The 15,815-nt window shown below is 36.4% G+C and overlaps 1 long non-coding RNA gene across 10 annotated transcripts in view; it reads right to left on the bottom strand.

Annotated features, from left to right (window-relative positions):
* Nucleotides 1–15,815, bottom strand: part of LOC105730676 (uncharacterized) — a 458,472-nt gene that overhangs the window by 306,490 nt on the left and 136,167 nt on the right. For 9 of the 10 annotated variants that reach the window (XR_010339742.1, XR_010339738.1, XR_010339744.1 and 6 more), the window contains one exon: nucleotides 11,656–11,788. The exons of the other annotated variant lie outside the window; for it this stretch is intronic. This is a non-coding gene — a long non-coding RNA (uncharacterized LOC105730676). The remainder of the gene's footprint in view (nucleotides 1–11,655; nucleotides 11,789–15,815) is intronic. 10 annotated transcript variants of the gene reach the window in all.

The raw sequence follows: 15,815 nt of genomic DNA, 5'->3' as shown, positions 1-15,815 counted from the left end.
TTAAATATATTTTAAGATATAAGAATTAAACCATACTGTATTTATGCAAGAAAAATTCTGGAGACTAAAGCAAGCAAGGTGAAAATTCCACATATATTTTAACTCTATATAAGAATTTAATAATTTATGCAAGTTGCATTTTTAAAAGCAAGTTTCTAGCTCTAGAAAAAATTTGATTATTCAACATGTTATTTGAAAGCAACTGGTTAGACTATAACAGAATAAAGAATTATCCTAGGCCTGGCGCAGTGGCTAACACCTGTAATCCAGCACTTTGGGATGCCGAGGTGGGCAGATCACCTAAGGTTGGGAGTTTGAGACCAGTCTGATCAACATGGAGAAACCCCATCTCTACTAAAAATACCAAATTAGCCTGGTATGGTGGCGCATGCCTGTAATCCCAGTTACTTGAGAGGCTGAAACAGGAGAATCGCTTGAATCTGGGAGGCAGAGTTTGCAGTGAGCCAAGATGGCACCACTGCACTCCAGCCTGGTCAACAGGAGTGAAACTGTGTCTCAAACAAACAAACAAACAAAAATTATACTGTTAAGATGAAAGCCAGGTCACATGACGTATTTGCTTAAAATCCTCCAATGGTTCCTCATATCTATCAGAGTAAAGGATTCATAGTGACGTTGAAAAGCCTAAATAACATGACACATATTTTCTCCCGGACTTCATTTTGTACTGCTCTCACTCCCCAATCACTCCACCTCACACACTGGCCTCCTTACTGGTCTGCAAACAACACATAAAAGCTCAAATTACAAGGTTTTCACATTTGTGGTTCCCTTTGCTTTGAACAATTTCCCCCAAACATGCACATGGCTCTCTCCATATCTCCTTCAGATCTTTGCTCAAACGTCACCTTCTCAGTGCCTTGCTTCACTGAAAATATGAAAGTACTAAGAAAGAAAATATAGGTGAGTCTATGTAATCTTGGGGTGTAAACAGGCTCCTTAACCAAGACTCACATATTACTAATTAATAAATTTTACTATACAAAAATTAAAAACATCCAAATATGACAAATGGAATTTTAAAAATTGATGAAGTGGAAGAAATATATTGGTAACATGTGCCAAACAAAGTATAATTTCTTTCCTATGAAAAACTATGACATGTAAAAGAAATAATATAAAAATGAGTAAAGGAATGGAAAAGAAAATGCTTATACATACATGAAGACAGATTGCCAACATGTATAAGAAATATTCAACTTCAATTATTAAAAAAAAGAAGTGAAAATTAAAGTAATGAGGCACCAAACTAGCAAAGACAAAAAGAATGGTAATATACAACATTGGCACGAATGAGAAGAAAGACTTCCTTCTTTTTCCCACACAGCAACTAGATACATAAAAAAGTACAATCTTTGTCAAGAGTAATATGAGTAAAAATATTTAAAATATGCTTACCTTTTGACCCCGGAATTTCACTTCTGAAAATTGGTCATAAGGAAATAATTAGGAACAGGTGGAAAGATTTAACTACAAAATATAATAAAATGGTAATGTGCAATCTTAGAGGTAATAAGCAATGTAAGAAGAAGCACTGCAATATTTTTCTCTTGTTGATGAGCATAGAGAAAGGAGATGTATGAGCTGATTATATGTAAATAAGCCTTAGGTCTTTTTTTTTTTAAGGACCATCTGGAAGTGGCAGCTGTATTGCATCTTCACTAAGGCTAGGAGAGGAAGTAGTGGGCTTAAGCTTCCACATAGGGATTTAGGTTAAATATAAGAAAAGTATTTCCTTACAAGAAGATTTGTAAACACTGGTATTGGATGAAGAGGGAGGTGGTTAATCACATTCCCTGGAGGACTTTCCTGCAGAATAGATTTTTATCACATTAAGATGATTTTCGGTGCAGGTCTTAAGAAGCAGAGTTTGGTGTCTCAAGTTCATGTGCCAGTCTTCTATTTTTAATTACACTATGATGTTTGATCACTGCATTTGTGCCCTGTGTGGCACGGGTTCATATTAGAGTAACTGTCACTCGTCTCATTAAAATAATACTTTGAATTATACTTTATTACCAAAATGAAATAGGTTTCTCAGTAAGAATTAGGGTGGAAGACTGTCTTCAACCCACCAGCTGCCATGCATTACATAATCCTTGTACTATTTGAACTCCTTTGGGTGATCTTGGTTTTCCCAGAAAGCTGTGAGTCTGAAACCAATTTATCAACCCTCTAAAAAGCCAAAAATATTCCAAGTCCACTTCTCAGTTACAGTAGAAACAAGTGTTCTAGTTTGCATAACTCATTCAGGTTTATTATGATTATTAATTTTATTATGGTATTTTTACTGAATATTGAAGACTAAGATTAAGCAAATATTAAGCACAATTCTATTAGAGTATAACAGAATTGCACACAACCACTGCAAAGTTCTGATATAAAGGGAATACTTTACAAATATGGAAAAAAGATTTGTACATGCTCAAGAGAAAAAAAAGCTGGATGTAAAGACTATTACAGGAATAGATTAACATTAAGTCAATTCTAATCATTTTTCAAGGGAGTACAGATAGACTTACCAAAGGAAAAAAAATGAGCCTAAGGAGAAAAGAATATAAATTGCTTATATGGAAATTAGAAGGGATAGTACAGTATTATTTACAGCTTAAAGAATCACATTTTCACATTCAATAAACTTCAAATATCCTCATTTTTCAAACAAACAAAATCTGGCATTGTTTCTCTGGTTGCATCATAACTATATGCCACAAAATAAGGAATTCTGTAATGATTTCTTAGTGATTATTTCTATGTTTAGACTGTTCCAAACAGGAAAGGAAAAACTAAAATGAGCACTATTTGAAAGGACACTAGTAGAGCACACCCTACCAAAAGGAAAAGAAGACAGCATTTGTGGTTTCTACAGCCCATTTAACCCAGTTTGATTAATTTATTTTAAAGCAACATAGTTTCTCCTTAAGTCCTTGCTGTTACAGCTAGTCTATTCTTTCTAAACTTAACTTTTATTCCTTGGACACAACCTCGTTTATCTTGTTCAGAATATCAGGTACTTAGCATACCAAAGTCTTATCTGTCTACAAATCAGACCCTTCCTTGGCTTCAGGAAAATTCCACTTCTTGAGTTTCCTAAACTCCAACCTCAAAATATTCTTTAGATTACTCATTCTCCCTTCTAAACATATAGCCTACTTCTAAATATTTAAGATTTTACTTTTCAGAATTTCCTTTATTCCTGCCTTCCTAGTGAAGAATCCATTCTTTTTTCTTTCAACTCTTCATTTTCATATTCTATTAATGTTCCACTGGTCCTCCTTTCCATAGCTTCAAACCTAATGTCTGAAGTCTTATCTCAGGCCCTCTTGTGTAGACATATTCTCTTCTCAAAGACTTTAATATGACAACTATCGTACAACTTGTAACATTTAAGTTTGACTCAGTAGCAGTGTAGGTTCTCAGTCTATACAATTATTTTTAAGATTTGCTACACCAACCTCAACCTCCCAGATATTTTAACTTCAGTATTCAATGACAATCCAAGAAAGTGACTATTGCAGGAATTTCCAAGAAAGGAACATCAGGGGAGTCTTAACTTTATTCCACGTATATGTTTAGCCTTTATACATATAAATACTTACTAAATTGAGTATTAATCTTGTAATCAGCTGTTAAATTGGTAGAAGTATAAGTCCCAGACTAGAGAACAATTTATTCAACAAGAGTAATTATAAGTAGCACATTAGAAGTTAAAGAAAACAATGTGCCAGTTTTCTTTACAACCCTGATTTTTATTTATGATGGCAATATGTGCAGCAAAAAATAAATAAATGAATAAACTTTGTTGTCAGACTCCCTTGCAGCTAAGGTTGGCCAAGAAACATAATTCTGGCCAATAAGATTGCAAATACAAGTCACTGAAAAAGTTTTCAGAAAGTTTTTTATAAAGAGCTGACTTCATTGGCATGAGTTCTTTACCCCTTGCCCTTCACCTTTCTTGCTAGCTAGAGTCTGGTCACCATACCCATGGGGCAAAGAGCCATCCTGAAATCATGAGGAAGAGAATAAACATTTGAGGGGAAAGTTAGAAGCCTGGATCTCTGATGACATTGAGCATACCATGCCTGGATTGCCTACCTTCACACTTCTGTTATGTGAGAGAAAAATTGATTCCTTTTATGCCACTGTATTTAGTGTTTTCTGTGGCTAGTAGTCCAATATATCTCTAACTAATATAGCTGCAAAAAGGTGACTATGAAATTTTTATTTTATTTATTTTATAAAAACAAATATATTTTAGGAAGATGTGTTTATCATTGAGAAAGTGACTTTCCTTTGGAGGAAAAATTAAAATATTATATATGCAACATGATCATTCTTTTTTTAAGAGGTTCTGCCTTACAAATGTCTTCCTCTATGATATAAAAATGGACCATTTTTTACTTTTTTACTGTCATAAATTTGCTAAAGGAAGAAGAGAAAAGTAGGGGATTAGAGACCTCATGTTAATTTCCAAGGCTTAATCCTTAGTTTCTACTAATGCTTAGCATAGTTGCCCTCTTTTCTCCTTATGCTTTATAGTGATTGCAGACAACAGAAAGTTACTCTAACTTATCAGTCCCCAATCTTTTTGGCACCAGGGACTGGTTTTATGGAAGACAATTTTTCCACAGACAAGGTTGGAGAGATGGTTTTGGGATGAAACTGTTTCGCCTCAGACCATCAGATATTAGTTAGATTCTCATAAGGAATGCTCAACCTAGATTTTTCACATGCGCAGTTCACAATAGGGATTGTGCTCTTATGAGAATCTAATGCCACTGCTGATCTGACAGGAGGTGGAGCTCAGGCAGTAATGCTCACTCACCTGCCACTCACCTCCTGCTGTGTAGCCCAGTTCCTAACAGGTCATGAACCAGTACCCAGCCTGGGGGGTGAGGACTGCTACTTTAACTAACCTAAGCAAAAAAGGAATTTGCTGGAATATCAAGTGGCTCACAGAATTAACAGAAAAGCCAGACCCAGGGCAATTCTAATCCTAATTACCCAGAATTAGGTCAAATCTCACAGATTAAGTGCATAGTCCACGATACTTCCCTGACTTCAGTTACCAGCCCCAAGCTCCAGGGTTCCCAGGCCACCTGCACATCTACCCAACCAGCTACAGTTTTGGAGATTCCCACTACATCCTCGATAATTTTCTTACACAACAACTCACAGAACTTAGGACAATGTGATGATTAATTTTTTGTTATAAAGGTCACAAATCCATCCAGATAAATAAAGAGATGCAAGGTTTGAGACGTCCCAAACACAAAGTTTTCCAAACACAAAACTTTCGTGTCCCCAGGATGCTTCATGCTTGCAGCACACTGATGTGTGATCACCAACCAGGGAAGTTCAGTCAGACTTTAGGTGTCCAGAGCTTTTATTGAGGTCTCTACACATAGCATCATTGGTTGAATCATCAGCCACATGATAGAACTGAATCTCCAGTTCCTTTTACCTCATTGGAGGCTAGGAGGTTGGGCTGATACCATGTCATGCAAAACCCTAACCCTCTATTCATCTGATTGGTCTTTCTAGCATGGCCAGCCCAATTCAGAGTCAACTCATTAATATAAATGACCTAGGGGTCTGCCATGAATCACCCTGTTAGTAAACACTATCAGGTGTGAGCTGAAGAGCCCATCATCATGAAAAAAAAAAGACACTCTTATTACTCAAAGAATTCCAAGGATTTAGAGACTCCTCCTAGTAAACAGGACAAAGGCCAACGAAGTTTTATGTTATACCACACTGAAGAACCAGGCTCAGAAAATTAGTAGAAACTAGGATTACAGTCAGGACCTCTCTACTGGAATAGTTGTATTAGAACATAACTGCCACCTCCAAAGACGTCCTTGGAACTCTCCACTGAGTTTACCACAAACAGCAGGTAGCACTGTGTACACTGAGTACCGACAAACTAATGCCACCTCAAAATGACTAAATACTGTCTAGATTCTTTGTGTCACTTCTCCCATATTCAAAATCCCTGGCATGAGCATCTCATTATCCAAATTTAGGCCATGTGCACACACACTAGCTCATGAGAAAGATGAACATTTATACCATGTAGACTTCTAAGGTGGAAATAAGGATCTTGCCTGAAATAACAGAATTCCTATCACATAGGAACTCGAGTTCCTGGGCAGCAAAAATATGACAAATACCCCTACACTATAACTCTTTCACTAATTAAAATCTATATATACCCTTGTCTCAAAAATATGCTTCTGCCAAATATGATACCATCTCTTGTATAACTAAAACATGTCTTTTTACTCCTACAACAAGGAGACCACCCAGAGTCCCATTATATACAAACCTAAATACATGTCTTGGCTCTTTAGTTATAATCTATTCTTCTCTAATTTTGCCTCCATCACACATAAATATTGTTCAGCCTATAAACTCAATATGCTCTATATGAAATAGTGTTGTAAACGAGCAGGAAATAAAAGGTAGATTAGTCAAATATGTAAATATATACAGAGAAAGAGAGAGACAGAGCCAGTAAAATAATAAGCGACTACACTTCTTGTTTATGCAAAATCATGAAGACAAATATGCCTTCTCCACTCCTTCATTTCATGTCCCCTTTGCCATGAGCCATCACAAGAGTTGGTAAAATAACACAATCTCTGGGATAATCCAAACCTTTATTCTTGAGAATTCTAAGTCTTAGGTGATCCTACTGTATACGACTAAAGTCACCTTTAAGCCATTTTTTCTTTATTGCTATACTTGGCAATATAAAGATCTTCCCCCAACCCCATTCTTGTCTCAGTTGATTCTGTCCATTCTCCTTTCTGCCTCCGCTGGGAACTAGCAACTCTATTTTTCTTCAGTGTCAGGATTAATCACCCCAGACAGCACCATAATCCCTCTTTTTAGTATATTCAACTCATGGTGAAGAACCTAAAAAGACCAAATAGCTGCCTCAGCTTCCAACTCAAAAGAACCCTTGTTACAATGCCTGGTGGATGCATTCACCTCTTGCTTACTAAATTCTCTAAGCCAGAAGTGTTTGGAGTTAGCACAATTTCTAGGGCACACTATGAGTTGTAACCTGAAAAGCATCAAACTTTCTATCATTCCTTCTTCTCCAGACTCACATATTATCTATCTCTGAGAGAAATCTTTCCATATACTGCTCTCCGGAACAGGCATTCCAATCTCATAAGGAGATCTCCTGAATGAAACTGTAAGATATCCTCTAATAAGCCATCCAATTATGCTGTAAGTGAGCTGCTTTGGGATGATAGGATACGTGATAAAACCAATTATCCCATGGCCAGCAGCATATTACCTGATTTCACTCACAAAATAACAATTTCATGGCCAGAGAAAGATTGGACAAGATATTCTGATGAACTAAAAGGCGTCTGTTGAGTCTATAATCAATGCCTGAAATAACAGGAATTAATGATTCTAGAAGTATAACAGACAGAAAAAACAAATCCAATCCATGTCCTTAAGGTGTTTTTCATTGGCACAAATACTTGATGTCCCACTAAAAAAAGTAATCACCCTGCCAAAAGTCCCACCCAGGCTCTAGCTCCTTAGCTCAGAGGGGACTAATTCTACTGGAAAAATTGAGTCCTCAGCAATGGTGATAACAAAATAATATAAAGAAGTCTCTCCTTAGTATTTTTGTTCCTTTGGCTGATTGTAACAAATCGCCACAAACTCAGTAGCTCAAAACAACAAAAATTCATTCTCTCACAGTTCTGGGCACCAGAAGTCACAAACAAGACATCAGCAGGATCTTGTTCCTTCTGAAGTTTAGGGAAATCTCCTTCCTTGCTTCTTTCAGCTTCTCGTGACCCCAGGTGTCCTTTGGCTTGTGACGACATAACTCCAGTCTCTACCTCCATCTTCACATGGCCTGCTCTGTGTCTGTCTTCTCCTCCATTGCCTCTTTCTTAAAAAATTGCTACATAATAATTTTACATATTTGGAGGTACATATGATATTTTGATATATGCATATAATATGCAGTAACCAAATCAAGGTAATTGGGTTATCCTTTCCTACAACATTTATCATTTCTTCATAGTGAGAACATCCCGAATCTTCTCTTTTAGATATTTTTAACTATACAATAAATTATTGCTAACCATAGTCACCTGACAGTGCTAACACTAGAACATATTTCTTCTCTGTAACCATAATTTTGTACCCCTTAACCAACCTCTCTTCATCCCTCCTTCCCCTATACTTTCCAGCCTCTGGAAACCATCATTCTACTCTCTACCTCTATGAGATTAACTTTTTAGCTCCCACATAAGAGTGAGAACATGAATAATATTCCAGCCTGTGTATATACCACTATTCATCAGTTGATGGACACTTAGGTTGCTTCCACATCTTGGTTATTGCTCTATCTCTTGTAAATATCTTATAAGGATATTTTTCAATGGATTTGGTACCTACTCAGGAAATCCAGGTGACTTGTCTCAAGTTCCTTAACTTCATTAGACCTGTAAAGATTCTTTTTCAAATAAGGTCGTATTCACAGATTCTGGGGATTAGTACGTAGGCATATCTTTTGGGGGCCATCATTCAACCCATCACAATGGGTTTCATCACTGTCACCATTGCTATATCATTCCTAAGATCATTATGCAAGCACACGGAGAATGGGCAAGGAGACTGGCTGATATCTACAGAGTGGGTCACCATCTATCCTGAAACTTAAGAGACTCTTGATAAGCATTCAAATGGTACACTAATATTTTTCCACTCTGAGAGCATTCAGAGTGGAAGAAGAGATCCACTACCCTCTACCAAAATAGTCTTGCTACTTCCAAGTTTCTGACTACCTACTCAAACTATTAATTATTACCCACTGGTTTTTGTTATTACTTAACTCAATCTATGACTTCTTACAGGCAAATTAGACAACACGTTTACTTCCCTTTAGGATCAGCATTGAATTAAGGAGTACAGTCATGTAGCATAAGTCCACCAATACTGGCCCCAGGAAATCAGGAAGAAGCATGTGTAAACCAAGAGCTATCTATCTACCTATCTATCCATTTATTGATTTATTTAGTGTCTCGGGCTACTAACTGGTCACAGGAATCCCTCCATGAGGCCACTGGGGTTGAGAGAGAGCAGCAGGGTAGCAGGAAGACACCCAGGAAGATGAGAATCCTCCTTGTGCAATTTAACATGTGCATTGAAGACTGGCTTGGAACCATTCCTGTGTGTGTGTGTGCATGTGTGTGTGTATGTGCATGTGTGCGTGTGCATGTGTGTGTTCATGTGTATGTGTGCATTTCACTTGATATAGTACTGCTGTATATTCCTCATTTTATTTTTTAGTGAATGAGTTTATGACTGGTTCATAATGGGAAATTCAGATCATAATGCCAGGCATTTAGTTTCTACCATTTCAAGAGTTATTTCTCAAAATAAGACTAGTTACTTGCTGGGGAGATCATATCTTTTATTTTTAAAATGATATTAGAGGTCTTGACTGTGAATTTACTACTGGGGCTCCATAAAGCATCCCAATCTGCTACAGACTCTTCAAGCTTCATTGGATCTGCTGGATCATATAGGCTGCCAGGTAGAGTTGATTGCACTGCAGCCTGGACTGATTGCCAGGAGCTCTGTTGATTTGAGTTAGTGAGGAGACAACATCTGGAACAGCAGCTGCACTTGGAGGCATCACCTAATTAAGCTTACGATAATCCAAACTCATTCTTCAAGACCCATCTGTCTTCCCCATCAGCCTAATTGAAGAGTTAAATGGAGCTGCGATAGAAATGACCACAACCTACCATTTCAGTCACTGATGGTAGCGCTAATCTCTCAGATTCTATGGGAATATCCTACTGTGCTTGGTTTACTCTTTTGGTAAGGAAGGTGAGATCCAGGAGTTCCATCCTTGTTCTTTCCTTTTATAACAACTCTTATTCCTGAGTTAACAAGTAAATGTGAGTATTTAGCCAGTTGCCTAGAATATCTTTTCCAGGAACACACAGGAAATGAAGGGAAAAAGAAGAGGATGTGTCTTAGGTCCCCTATGCCTACAGTGAGATGTACTTGGGGCAGGACTCTATTTATCACCCGAATACCATACATTTCTACTCTGACCATTGAACCACAGTGCCATTCTTCCACACCAGAAATGTGCAATTTGGGAGCCATTATCTGCAAACAACTGAAAGATCTACTTGTATTCTTTTCCTCAGAATATATTCACCAAAAAATGACCACAGGTCTAGAAATAGGGTAATGACTCTGCCTTTCTTTTGGTAAGCTTTATTCTGAGACATGGAGATTTTATGCCAATTTATTAAGAACTTTATGAGTTGCCCATATATCTCAGATCCATAGACTCTATAATCAATAAATGAGTGCTAAATACCTATGTGTCTCTATTAGGGAAAGTACAAATACCTAGCCTCTGGAGGTTAAGTGCCTGACTTCTGCACTTGCCCTTCTCAATCATAGGATCTTTCCAATCTCCATTGTAATCTGGCAGACTGTTCCAATATTAGTGTCTCCCATCAATATCCCCATCTGACAAGAGAAGCCACAATCACATTTTTTATAGATACTGGTATTTCCCTCATTGAAGTATTTCTCAAGGCCTTAGTAACAAGCTGGTCATCTATGTCTACTTAAGCAATATAGTTAGGAAGTAGATGAGATTCATATTATAAATTCAGTCATTTTCTTTCTAGATATTATTGTAAATAATTTATGACATCTTAATTTTCTTTAGCATGATTAGTAATCTATACAGCTTCCTGTTAGCCAACCTAAGAATTAAAACTACCTTGCCCTATCAATGAATTCGGATAATGGCACTATACAAAAAAAAAATAGACTAACCTAAAACTGTATTTCTTCTCTTTCTGGTTGAGAATTTAATAATAATAAGACATATTTTCCCCTAGGTATTTCATTATACAAATTGTTAAGTATATTTATTTTATATATTTATTTTATGGTACAAAGCTGTTACAAAGTTTGACAACATAAATTATTAGTATGCTGAAATCCAATTTAGTTACCAATTTGAAATGAAAACGGGGTAAAGACGGTTAGGATCTGAAGAGAACTGACTTAAGAATGGGAAGGACTGCCTCTTACCACAAAGACAAGGGTTTTTACCTGAGATATTGTGAATGCATCAACTGGCAAAGGAAGCTCAAAGAACCTGGGTTTTGTGAGTATTTCAAGCCCTTCAAATCCTCCCATATATCCTTATTTTAATATTCAGAATATTACTCTGTCCATTTAATATTTTAACTCTCACCAAAGAAGCTGAAGAGGGAATAAATAATGTGTTAACTTGGCAGCCCAAGACTAACCTTTTTATTTACTTTTTGGATATCTCATTTCTACCACTGTAAGAGTCTAAAGATTCTGCTAGCATCATCAGGTTAAGTTCCCTGAGCTTAAGTTTGTGACCTGAGAATTTAATATTTGAGCTTGTCATTCTTTTTTTACCCAAGCCACCTAGTGTGTCTAAAAGCAGCCCCCAACATGCCCAGTTAATTTTTTTCAGCTGTTATTCAACATCAGCAAATTGATACCCAAAACCTGCTCTTCAATTTTCACTGGATTCCAAGTGATGACAGGAAAGTTAACCATTTTGTCATTGCTTACCACAGTCTGTCATCCTTCGATCACTGACACAACTGCATTTTCACTGCTTTTAACTCCAATTATGCCAAGTAAATACCAGACTTGCTTCTTTTCCCTGGAACCAACTTTCATGCTAGTCAAGATTCTTGGTTGCCTAGAAAAAAAAAAAGAAAAAAGAAAAAACCTGGCTATAAAGCACCAAAAATAATTGAAGAATATTTATTGGATACTCCAAAATCAATAGAAGGCCTGAAGGACAAGATTTTTAAATGATCAAGAATACATGGAATATCATATTAGGTGAGTGTAGGGTCATATGACCAGACCTGAGGTGATGGGATAGACAGAGGGAACTTGTATTCATCCTTGACTCCCATTAGCTTGCTCTGAATGAGAAGAGAGAATTAAACTCAGCATCTTAAAAGAAATGTGGAGGAGGCTCTAAAGAGATAAATACTAGTACCATATTATTGGATGAGAGTAATAGGTTGAGTGTCACACCTAAGTTGACAAATACTTTAAAAAGCAATGATCTCAACCCCAATTCCATATGCTCTTCTACTGGGACATATACTCACAGAAGTCAGAGTCTTTATCTTACGCTTCCTTTAATCTCTTGTTGCATACAACAGCAACTCAAATGTGAATAAAATCTTTAATACTGTTTTCTTCAATTTCCCTGAATTTTTGATGGGCTTGAGCAAGTTAAACTACCTAATTTTTCTCACAGCTACTATAAGTAAAAAGATGTCTACAAGGAGCATTACTTTATTTTCTACATAGCTATATAAGTTAGATATGAAAAGCATTTTAGTTAGACGTATAAAAGAACTTACTTTAAATACCTTCTTTCTTTTATAAATGAAAATGTCCTTGTCTTTAATAATCTTCATCAATTTGATCATTCTTTTTTTTTATGTCTTGGAGCTGTTAGAAAGTATTTAGCGCTGAGGCTCACATTTGGTATTTTTACTGAATTTTATTTTATTTTCAGCTCTATTTTCAAATTTTTAAAAATATTATGAATTATACACACTGACTAAGAACCAGGTAAAAAATATGAATGCATATTTGTCAATAATATTTTGGACTCTGTGAGATATATATATATATATATATATATATATACACTATTATTCTGAGAGGTTGTCTTCCTGGGATGCTGAGTTGGGATCATGCAAGTCTTCTACGGAAATATAGTTGACCCGCTGCATCTGTGGGTTCCACATTCAGGGACTGAACCAACTGTGGATCAAAAAAATACTCAAGAAAAAACTGTTTGTATTGGACATGTACAGTCTTTTTTTTTTTTTCTTGTAGTTACTCCCTAAACAATACAGCACAATGGCTGTTTACATAGCATTTACATTGCATTAGGTATTACAAGTAATCTACAGCTGATTTAAAGTATACAGGAGGATGGGCATAGATTATATCCAAGTACCATTCCATTTTATATTAGGGACTTGAGCATCCTCGGACTTTGGTATCCAAAGAAGGTCCCTGAACTAATTGCTCATGGATACTGAGGGACAGCTATTCTTTCTTAGCCCTTAAAATTGACAATTGCTCTTGTGTTTTCTTCAAATCTCATGAAGTTATGCTGTCTCAGGCTATAGGTTCTTCCAGCCATAATTCACAAAACATTGATTCAACCTCCTACAGTTACAGTTATGTGTGCTGCCTGTCACTATGTTGAAGATCAACAATACCTCTAATTGCCTCTCATTTGTTCAATTCTACTTGACCATTTCTCTGAAAATACGTCAAGTCAATATTAAACATGCATTTTATCATCAACCATGATACTCTACTTGTGTTTTCTTGCAAGTTGATTATTTATACACCATCTGTAAGCCGCAATCATTCAAAATTGTAGACCAGACCACAAAACACATGGCAAAAAGAGAGGCCCCCATCAGTCACACACACTGCAGAGCACACTCAGCTCAGGACAGCACAGTACAGTGCTCTCCGAAGGTGAGAATTTGCAGCATGGTGGGTTCTTGCTCAGAGGTTGAGCATGTTCATGTAGTCATGAAACCCTGGCTGGCTAAGAGCATACAAGAACATTTGGCAAGTACAGCGTTTACCAGTGTACTACTCCACATGTTTCTGTCTGCATATGCACATTTTTCAGAAAGATAGTTCAGAGACAAATGACTGCATAGCAAATCAACGCTACACAAAGAAACATAAAATCAGGAACACCTAGATTTCTGTATCCTTATTAATATTTATATATACATAATTTTTAATTGTCTGTAGAAAATATTAAAAGACACTAAGATCCACATCACATATATCTGTTGTGTATGTGTTTATTTACAGTCTTTATATGTTTTTCAAAGATGGAGTATATATAACCTCTAACTTTCTCACAAACTTTTTTTATCTTTTCTTTTTTTTTTTTTTGAGATATCATTCAAGAAAAGCTAGCAGGCTTTTATCCAATTTGGTTTACATATAATGGGCAAATGAAATTTCCTGTCATATTCTATCTAACGCTTCAGCCAAAGCACTTTTATTTTGAAATACTTTTTTATTTTCATGCCTCTGTTTAGAAAAAGTATCTGCATATATATTATGGAAATTGCATCCATAAACATATAAAATATGTAGATGTGAAGATAATGTTCTTCTATTTCGCTTATTCTCTAATTATATTTTTACCAGGAAAGTACAACACATTTAAGAATCATTTTCTTTGGATGATTATTGGTATTATTCTGTTGAACACTAGCTCTTTTCGAAAGTGTCTCTGCTATTTTAATACATATTGATCTCTTTTTTAATTTTTTAAAATTTCAATAGTTTTTGGACAACAGGTGGTGTTTGGTTACATGGATAAGTTTTTTAGTGATGATTTCTGATGATGAACCCATCACCCGAGCAGTGGACACTGTACCCAATGTGTAGTCTTACCCCTCACCCCCTCACACTCTTGCCTCCAAGTCCCCAAAGTCCATTGTATCGTTCTCATGCTGATGAACTTATTTGTTTCAAAAAATTTAGTTTGCTTTTTTCTTTTTTTCTCATTTACTTTTTCTTCAAAATTAATGACTGCAAATCTTATGCTTCTTTTGTTCTTTAAACCAATTTGTTTTTCTTGGTATGTTTGTTACTAACACCAATTAGCACACATATCCCCAAATTTTTATTTTTCCTAGCATTCCCACACATTTACAATTAGTGTCTATTTTCAGTAACTTCATTACTCTTCCAAATCATAGGACTTTTTTTTTTTATTGTTTTTCCATATGAAGCCCAATTTTATTACTTAGTACCTCTCCAGCAATTTTATTTCATTTTATTTTAGAAACTGTTTCACTCTTTCACCCAGGCTGGCAGTGGGGCAATTATAGCTCACTCTAATCTCGAATTCCTGGACTCAGGCGATTCTCCCACCTGTCTCCCAAGTAGCTAGGACTACAGGTGCACCACCACACTCAGCTAATGTTTCTGCTTTTTGAAGAGATGGTGCCTCGTTCGGTTGTCCAGGCTGGTTTCTAACTCCAGGCCTTAAGCTATCCTCCTGCCTCAGTCTCCCAAAGTACTGGGATTAGAGGTATGAGCCACTGTATCCAGCCTGATTATTTGAATTGTTGCTACACGTCACCTGAGCGAGAACAGCGTGCTTATATGGTCCAGGTAACCTCTTACCAAAGCACATATTCAGAGACCTTGCAGTTACCTCCGTGCGCACGCGCGCGCACGTGTGTGTGCATGTGTAAATTTAGTTTACCAACATTTTGAAGCTCCTACTGTATAAGGTACATTGCATATAGCACTCCAGAGGGGACATAAGAGAAATAGCCTCTACCTTTAATATATTTATAAATTCATTAGAAAAATGTTTAGAAGAAGTAAAATTAATTATTCTTTAAAACATTAATCAGCCCCAAACAGCATAGTTTATTTATGCAATGCTCCAGCAAATTTTTATCAAAGTCTACTATGTACCCTTAGGCCAGGTCTAGGAGTGCAGCAAAATCATGGTATCAGGCAACACGGCCTTTGAAGTGTGTCTGGACAGTTAATAGCGAACAGAAACCTGAAGTGTGGTGAGCATTATAAATAATAAACAGAATACTTTTGGAGCAGGCAACACAAAAACCCACCCTAATCATGGGGATCTGAAAAGGCCTGCGTGAGTTAATGATGTTTACACTAGAAAGATT

The sequence above is a fragment of the Aotus nancymaae genome, unplaced genomic scaffold (assembly GCF_030222135.1).
Source record: "Aotus nancymaae isolate 86718 unplaced genomic scaffold, 86718_ANA_hifiasm-v0.15.2.pri h1tg000088l, whole genome shotgun sequence".
Lineage (NCBI taxonomy): Eukaryota > Metazoa > Chordata > Mammalia > Primates > Aotidae > Aotus > Aotus nancymaae.
Note: the sequence above shows the minus strand (reverse complement) of the source record. Positions and strands in the feature narration are given on the sequence as shown.